The following is a 9323-nucleotide window of genomic DNA, read 5'->3' as shown; positions in this document are numbered from 1 at the left end:
TTTATTTGGGATCCAAGACCATTAAACCATTTGGTAAAAAGGACTCGGAGTTAGAAGAACGGTTATGCAAACTATTATGTCGAAACTTAGGCTTTCTGATCCTCTCATCTCCCTTCTATGGTCTTGCATCTCATCCCTTTCTGGTTACTTCTTTCTTGATTAATCTCTCCTTAGTTAGTGTATTATTACTTTCTTGTGCGTATTCTACATTGTAACTTGTATCCGGTGAACAATATATATCAGTGTTTGTGTCGAAAATTGGGTTTGTTTCACAATCCCTAAGGCCTCCAAAATAGAAACAATTGATTACAATTTTATATATGTATATAATTTTGTGTTTGTAGTCACTATTCACACATTATGACTGTAAAATTTTATCTCATGACTTAAAGTGTCGATGTCATTATCAAGTTATTGCAATTGATGATGGTTATTCTATAGTATGATAGACATTATAGAAGTATTTATTGTACGACCAAAGACGGTATCATCAAATATTGGTGTTATGTGGTCATTGGGCCAAGTGAAAAAAAGTTAAATCTTTTTACTAATTTATGTGTAGCATAATTAATATATAAAAGTCAATAAATAATATTTATTTAAGAAGAAATCTTATCGCTTAGATTGAGTATTTGATGAATGTACTTAATTAATAAGTCTCAATCTTTATAAATTGGTTCTCCCTTTAGTCGTTAGGTAATTATCACATATTTTGTTACATATTTTCAATCATTGATCATTGTTGTAACATGCGGCTAGAGTAATGAGATAGAGAATAGTTTTATTTACGTTTTTATTTTGTGATGATGTCTTCAACTTCAAGTAAACGCTTTATAACCTTTAATTTATACAAGACTATTGTATTCAAGATCCTGACATGAATTACGTTTAAATTTACATATTTAATAAAAAGAAATCAACGCACATATATTAAAAGACATTTTGACTATTTTCTCATCATGTTCACTATTTATGAAGTAATTGATTCACTTTAAAGAATAAGCTCTAACAATTATGATAGTCAATTATTCATTTATTTTCATGTAATATGTACTTATCTATATTAAATACAAATAACAAAATTTGATGATGTATACCATTCATAAATATACCAATTTGACTACTTTGATAACTAACAAACTAGTTTAACCACACCAATAACTAATAAATATGTCTCATTAACATAAATTCATCATTAAATTTAATTTCTCAAAAAAAAAACTTAGAAAAGGAAAAAAATAAGACCGTTAATTTTAGGGGAAAATCTAATTAATGAAAATCTTGACTATTTTGAAACGAATCTAAAAAAAAAAAATATTCACAATTTATTATGTTACTATAGTCAAGTACCTAGTAAGTTAGTAATGAGGAGTTTTCCCTTATGGGTAGACGAAGAAGTGCTGAGTTGTGAAGATTCCATCATAGGAGGTAGAGTGTGTTGTTTCTAGAAAGGAGTTTGTGATGAAGTGTCATTGTGTAGGTAATGACCAGGTGTAAGTGTTGAATAGAAGAGCAGGAGTATTCATTAGGTGATAGATTTAAGCTAGGCTTATGATTTTGAGGGAGAGCCCATAATATTCAAAGTGTTATAGAACTAATTAAGCATTGATGTAAAGTTAATGAGTGAATAGTACTCAAGTTGTGAAGGGAAATGTGATAGTAAATTGTGAGTATGAATACTAAAAGGTGAGGGTTGGCTATTTGTCATAAGGTCCTAGTGGACGAGTGTTTCTGAATTTGTATCTAGTAGTTGTGAGTTAGTATAGTAAGCGAGCAATCATATTGATATTCGGGTTTAGTCATAAATATTAAGCTTGAATTCAAGATGAGTGTCATGATCAAAAGAACGGCAACATTAGTGTGATAATGTTAGTCTTGAGATTTAATCAAGAACACTTGACATAGAGTAGGTGAGGAATTGAGGTGATTATCTGCAATAGATATGAGTGATACAAGTGAGACACCCTAAAGTTTAGATAAGGGCAGTGAAGTGTGGCTAAGTCACAAGAGTAACAAGAGCATTAAGAGGTGTGCCGAGATGGTATGTTACCAGATGAGGTTCCAATTAAGTTATGATTTTCCATGTGTGCCTAGATAGCATAATTGAGTTGTTAATGTGGAATAGGTCCATAGATTTCAAGTGTTAGCTTTAGACCTAAGGGGGAGATGATAAGAGGAGGAATCAAGTCAAGTGTTGATAATTTCTTAAGGAGCTGATTAGTAGGAGTCCATGGAGTTGTTAGAGTACTAAGCTTGAATGTGGTGTTGTTAAATAATTGGTGGTTCTTGATATGAGCCCAATATGGTGGTAGAGAGTAATAGTTTGGGATGAGATTTCCTATAGAAAAGTATATAGTCATAACTTAAGGATTTGGGCTAAGCTTGAATATAGTAAGAGCAGACCATTAGATTCAAACCTTAGTAAGAGTAACCCCATTCTCTACCCAGTGCAGTCGTCATTCGAGGACGAATGATCCCAAGGGGGAGATATTGTAACACCCCAGATTTTTTTTGACTTAAGACCCGAACAATTCTTCGTAGTGAGTGAGATTTGTGCGAGGAATTTAAAATTTCTTGAGTATTAAGGTCACTAGATGTAGCACCTTGAGTTCCATGAAGAACTGAAGAGAAAAGCATTCAAGTCATTCCTAGTTTTTCTAAAGTTTTGGGTCAAATTTTAATGACCATAACTCCTAGTACAGGATGATTTAGGTGAGCTACAAGATAGAAAATTGAATACCTTCGAGTCATCTTTCCAACTCTACCGAGTTTGCTAAATTCCGAGCTCTGAGTAAAAAGTTATAACTGATTTACCAACGACGCACAAACCTGGCAGCAGCACCGCGATGGCTCTGCGTTATGGAGCTAATACGGACCTCACTGCCTGGTGAAAAATTATTCCGACTCTCAGCTCATTTTAATTATTTCTTTAAGGGTATTTTAGTCCTAAAAACCCTTAGGAGGTCATCTAAATTTCCCTAAACGTGTAGAAAACCAATTTTTCATAAATGAAACCCTCTCATCCACTCCAAAATTCTACACTCAAGGAATTCAAGAAACATTAAGGCTAGGGTTCATCTTTCAAAATTTTCCTTCAAGTCCTTCAAGAAGATGGTTCTTTCAGGTATGTAAGCTTCCATAGTGTTGGATTTGTTCACCCACAAACCAATCATGTAAATTTCATCTTTAAGTTTGTTCTAGAAAGTTGAAAATATGATGTTATTGATATGTGTTCTTGAATTTGCTTTCATTCTTGAATTGGGCTGAGATTTAGGAGTTCTTGAGATTATTGTTTCGATTTATAGAGTAGTTTTGAGTTAGATTCTTGTGTACATGTGATGGTTATCTGAATCTAAAGAAAAGTTGAGCAAAAGAATCGAATTTAGGCGATTTGGGGTTAGAAAACGAAGAAGAGAAAAGTCGGGAAAATATGGCACTTGACTCCGCGTTGCGGACCTGCCTCCCCATTTCATAAAGTTGTCTTCGTGTCGCGGAGAGGTCACGGACCTCTCTGCCTCAAAAGTTATATCGCGACCATTTATTTTAATGAGTCTCCGCATTGCGGACTAACTTCCAAGCAGTGAATTTTTTATCTTTTCTCATGTTTAGCTATCTAAAATCAATCCTAAACATCCTGAGATCTTTCCTATCACAAATCACAACCTTGAATCCATAATTCAAGTTCAAGGTAGAGTTAAGAGTTAAGTTTTTCAGAATTCTTTCGAACATTCTAAGAAAGTCCTTTAAGTCCTTTTGAGGAGTCTTCTACAATTTCTAATAACTTGTTTCAAGACTCGAACAAGTGAGTAGGAGTGAGCAGAATGTATTCATGAGTCTACTTTATCATTACAAGATCCTGCATACCATGAAGCATAACTCTTGAATTCATAATTCACATTCAAGAGGGAGTTAAGAGTAGAGTTCAAGAAAGCCTTTGAGTTCAATTGTGAATCCTCGAGATCAATTATCGATTTGAACTAAGTTTTGAGAAGTAAGTATGAGAATGAGAAGAGTCGTATACCTGAGTTTCTTATTGATATTTTGACCCTTGAGTCAAGTCATTCATGCCCATAACTTCTGCATGAACTCCATCAGTTTAGTATTTTTAAAGAAGTAGTATCTTCAAGTTCCAAGTTTTGAGTATCGTGTTTCTAACCCTTCCGAGATTATAATCCTAATCATGGAACTATTACCAATTACCCATGAAGTCCATGAGTTGAGTTGTTCATGCCCATAATTCTGCATGAACATTATAAGACGAACAATCTTGAGATGAGAAGTATCTTTGAGTCCTTGAGTTGAGTAGTTCAAGCTCATAATTCCGCATGAACCCTCTGAGTTGAGCATTCTTGAAATTAGTAGTATCTTTGAAGTTCTTGAGTTCCAAGTATTTGAGTCTATTTATGGCTATTGAAAACCTTGCATTGAGTCGTTCAAGTCCATAATTCGGCGTGAACCATATTTTTAGAAGTCTTTTACAAATGTTTAAACTTTTTTTTAAGACTTAAGCTTTGAAGTTGAGTAAAGACTAAGAGTAAAGTTCATTTTCCTTAGTATAGGACAGTCTGGCAGCGTGATGGTAAGAACGACGTATCACCATTTAGGCTCATAGTGGTAGTTGTCGGTTAGAGAATCTCCCACAGAAATTATTACTTTATTATATAAGTAAAGTTGAGTGTGTTATTAAATTTTCTTTAACGAGCTAAGTTGTTTTTACTGTTTTATAAAGCTTTCCATATACTGCATGTGTATTGTTTCTTTATATTGAGTTGAGTATCCAGAGTTGAGTACCTAGAGTCGAATATCATATCTTTGAGTTGAGTATCTTATCTCTAAGTTGAGTATCTTATCAGTTACTTCTGAGTTGAGTAAGTTTAAGTACTTTTGAGTATCCTTGAATATTCCTTGAGTTGAGTAAGTTTTAGAAGAGGTAAGTATGTTTCCTTTTTATCAAGTTTCAAGCTTATGTTTATATTTTAGAATTCCCCTTACATGCTCGTACATTCCACGTACTGAGCCATTTGTCCTGCATCTTTTCATGATGTAGACACAAGTATTCAGGATCATCAACGGGAGATTCGTTGATACATCCGGGAGTTCGAGTTAGCTATGGTGAGCCTCCTTGTTTTCGGAGGATTTCATTTACTTTTCAGTTTAGTCAGGATGTCATGGGTCCTGTCCCGACTTCCATCTTTATCAGTTAGAGGCTTCATAAATAGTCAGTATAGTTGAGAAGTCTGTATTATTCATTTATTTTATTAAATGTTCTAAAGACTTAAGTTGTCTATTTTATGGCAAGTTGAATATATTATTTTTATTCTAAGTTGTTCATTTGAGTTAATGTTTTACAAAGTTGAGTTTATTGAATTTTATTTCAGTTTTAAGCTTTTGCATTCTTAAGTTAGTCTTCTGCTTGTAGTCAACCAGGATGAGGGTTCGCTTGGGGACCAACAATGGTTCTTGAGTGCTGGCCACGTCCAGGGTGTAGACTCGGGTCGTGACAAATATACCCTCTTCAGATAGATTGATTTTCTTCATTAGAATAGTGGTACCTTATATTTCGCTGAACTTTGAACTCACCCAACAACAATAAATCACACAAAAAAAATTAAAATGTAAGAAGAATAAGAGTAGAAGATTAAATAAAATTGTGGTTTAAAAATGAGAGGAAGTCTCTCTATTTATAGTCAACAAAACATAGTATGAACTAGTGTTTTTTGTGTCTTATCAGAAAAGTCGTGATGTTTTCGAGAAGTCAAAACCCTTTGGAAAAGTCACAACTTATTGAAAAAGTCACAACTCTTTGAAAAAGTCACAACTCAACAAATATCACAATTCTTCGGAAAAAATCACAACTCATCGGAAAAGTCACAACTCATTGAAAAAGTCACAACCTAAGTTAGGGATATTTTAGTAATTTAACATTCAAGTTAGGAGTTCATGCTTTAAAGGTAATATATATATATATACAAGAGGAGGCTTCGGTCTTACCTCAAAATACTTTTATTCTTCGCAAAAGTAGGATTAGGAGATTACTCATCATACATACCTTTATGATATTCATAAGAATCCAATTAAATCTTTTTGCGATATCTTAGCTAAATTTGATTCGAAACATACAAAAACAGTTAATATACATTTCTTTTAAATCAAATTTTACGCTTAAGACAATCTTTCTGATAATGTCCTTTCCTTCACATAATAAAAACATATCTACCTTAAATTCATTCATAACATCTGGTAAAACATTTCTTTAATTTCTTCTTTGTACTTTCTGATTAAGCCTTAGATTATTTACCAATTACTTATAAGGTTGATCGGTTAACTCTTCTATAATTCATTAATCTTATTTCCTCTCAAGTAAACAAAAGGTTCCAAATACCATCAATGTCTACTGGAGCAGCAGCAATGAAGGCAATATATAATAAATACACAAGTTATCGTCAATAAGGTGGGATCATCAAAACACCAAACCATCTAATGTATTTTAAATCCTAGTTATCCACTTACAGAAGCGACCCCATAGGCTTTTGCTTTCGCCTCTCTCGGAAATTGCAGGTAAAATCTTGGTTTATTTAATCATCAGTGCTCCCAAACACACGAGGTTTCTATAAATAAAAATATAAAAATAAAAGGCTTGTTATTCAACAGTATAACATGACTTGTATATACTCATGTCAACTAAGGTGTATGTGGATTTGTTCCAATTTTAAAAAGTTGATTGGAAATATACGGACTTTTCTACAGAGAATTAGAATTTCATTATGATAGTGGGCTGCCCGGGATTTGAACTCCCTTCTCAAAGACATGGTTAGCATTTGAACCTGCAACCTTGACATCCCCGGCCTTTTCATCTCCCTGCAGGGCAAGTGGACATTGTATCAAACTGTTCTGAATTCCAATATGATTTAATAAACAGAGATTATCCTAGCTAGAATACTATAAGTAATTAAAACTATGTCATACTTTTTCCTGTTTTAGCATTTTTCGGGAGATTGACTGAAAACAATCTTGTGATGTGTTTTGGAGGTAAGGTTCGGTCCCTCTCGCGTTCTGCTGGCTTAAGTATCTGATCAATGTCCACGTTGATAAATTGCTCTCACCATTAATCTAATACAAGGGAAATTTGTATCTGTTTTCTGGACAAGCCTGCCTTTGCTTTGGAACTGTAAAGATATGGCACATGAGCCTAACTGAACCCCAAAAGCTAGCTCATGAGGGAAGGATTGTCGAAGTCCATATAAGGAGACCACCAATCAATTCTCCAAACAATGTGGGACTTTTACCCACTTTAACATAATTACGTCAATGGTGATGACATGGCATCCAAAAGCGGTATTAAAATCATAGAGGCAGAGCGTTTGATGTCTCCAACTTGAATAGAACGAGTGTTGAGCACTTTATAGCATTTGAGTCATACAGTTTACCAAAATAATTAACGAATTATAGAAGAGTAATCTGATCAACCTTATAACTCAAGTAGTTGATAAATGATCTAAAGCTAATTAAATCAGAAAATATAAGAGGAAGAAAGCATCTTTCTAATGTTTTAGTGAATATTATGAACGATTTTAAGGTAGATACGTTTTATAACGTAAATTTTTTATTTGAAAAGAAATGTATATTAACTACTTTTATATATTTTGAATCTAATTTAGCTAAGATATTGCAAAAAGGGCTATCCAAACATTGATTTATCGTTGTAAAACATTTACTTGTGATTTAAGGGCTGAGCCTCACTACGGGTGGGTAGACGTGGTAGGTGATCAAGTCAATTGTTCTCTATATACAACCTCCTAGTGTGTATCTAAACATTGATTTTGGGTCATCTGGCCTCCAGACGATGATTCCTCTCCAACTAGATGATTTCTTCCCACCAATATAAGTTTTGTCGAGCAGAGTTACAGCAGAGAGATAGTAGGTATGTTGGTATAGTCGTGACATATGTGCAATTTCGCATGAACACCATCATAAGTCTCCTCCAACTTCTTCACAGTGACAACGCGTCATCTCATTCATAAAGACTGATTCTCAAGATAGTTTCAAAATTTAGTTGTAATCTTTTGCTAGTTGCTACTTTCAGTTTTTTTCATTCTTTCAGCATTGTGGTATTTGCATTTGTTTTGTATGTTTGACATGTTTTTGGATCTCCCAAGTCAAATTTTTGACACTTTTTCGTTCAACACTCTCACTTAATTTACCATTCTAAAAAAATCTTGCATTATCGATTTCAATAATTCTCGAACTACGATATGAATAGTAAAACCTCTGTTCTTTAGATTTCTTTGGATAATGAATTAATCACTTACTATTATAATTTTACATTTAACATTGTCTTTCTTATAATTTCCTTTAAATCCATTCATAAACACATTATTAGATGCTTTCTTCCTCTTATACTTGTTGATTTAGCTTTAAATACTTAATTACCAACTACTTTAACTTATAAGGTTGATCAAGTTAACTATTCAGAATTTCGTATAAAAAAGTACATCTAAGATATAAATTTAACTTAATTGACTTTTAGATTCTTATCGTTGAATCCGTTTAACTTTTAAAACTATAGGTCCAACTATGTATACACTTCGAGACTGCATCTAGACATCTATATTTCAGTAATTTTTAAAAATATGTATAACACTAATATATACGATTCACGAAGAAAAGCATAGATTTACGTGAACTCGGCGACCCCATCTAGATATGCCTCTGATCAAATAACTCTTTTTAAGTGTATAGAAACAGGTGTGAGATGAACGACATGAAGAATGAACCATGCATAACCATTCTTAATGAATTTACATAATGAATGTAAATAACTAATCATTACAATATTTCATAGTTTTTCTTTGAGTAGATAGTATATTCTTAGTGTTATTTATTGTTATTATCCCTTTTAATCTTCAATAGACAATTAAAAGTTCTCAATCAAATATATTTTTTAACATTCAAATATATACGTTTGACTACAAAAAAAAAAAGTAATATGCCCATCATGTTCACTATTTATGAAGTAATATGTACTTATCTCATTATATCAAATACAAATAACAAAATTTAATGATGTATATCATTCATAAATATATTAATTTGACTCACAAATTACATCACTTTGACGACTCATAAATGTTTCTCATCAAGATAAACTCATCATTAAATTTAATTGCCCAAAAAAAATTTAGAAAAAGAAAAAACAACACCATTAATTTTAGGGAAAAATCTAATAAATAATATCTTGACTTTACGGGAAAAATCAAATTTTTTAATTCAGAATTTATTATGTTTAACCATTTTCTCATCCCCCCCCCCCCTAATAAACGGAA

The sequence above is a fragment of the Solanum tuberosum genome, unplaced genomic scaffold (assembly GCF_000226075.1).
Source record: "Solanum tuberosum cultivar DM 1-3 516 R44 unplaced genomic scaffold, SolTub_3.0 scf00749, whole genome shotgun sequence".
Classification (NCBI taxonomy): Eukaryota; Viridiplantae; Streptophyta; class Magnoliopsida; order Solanales; family Solanaceae; genus Solanum; species Solanum tuberosum.
Note: the sequence above shows the minus strand (reverse complement) of the source record.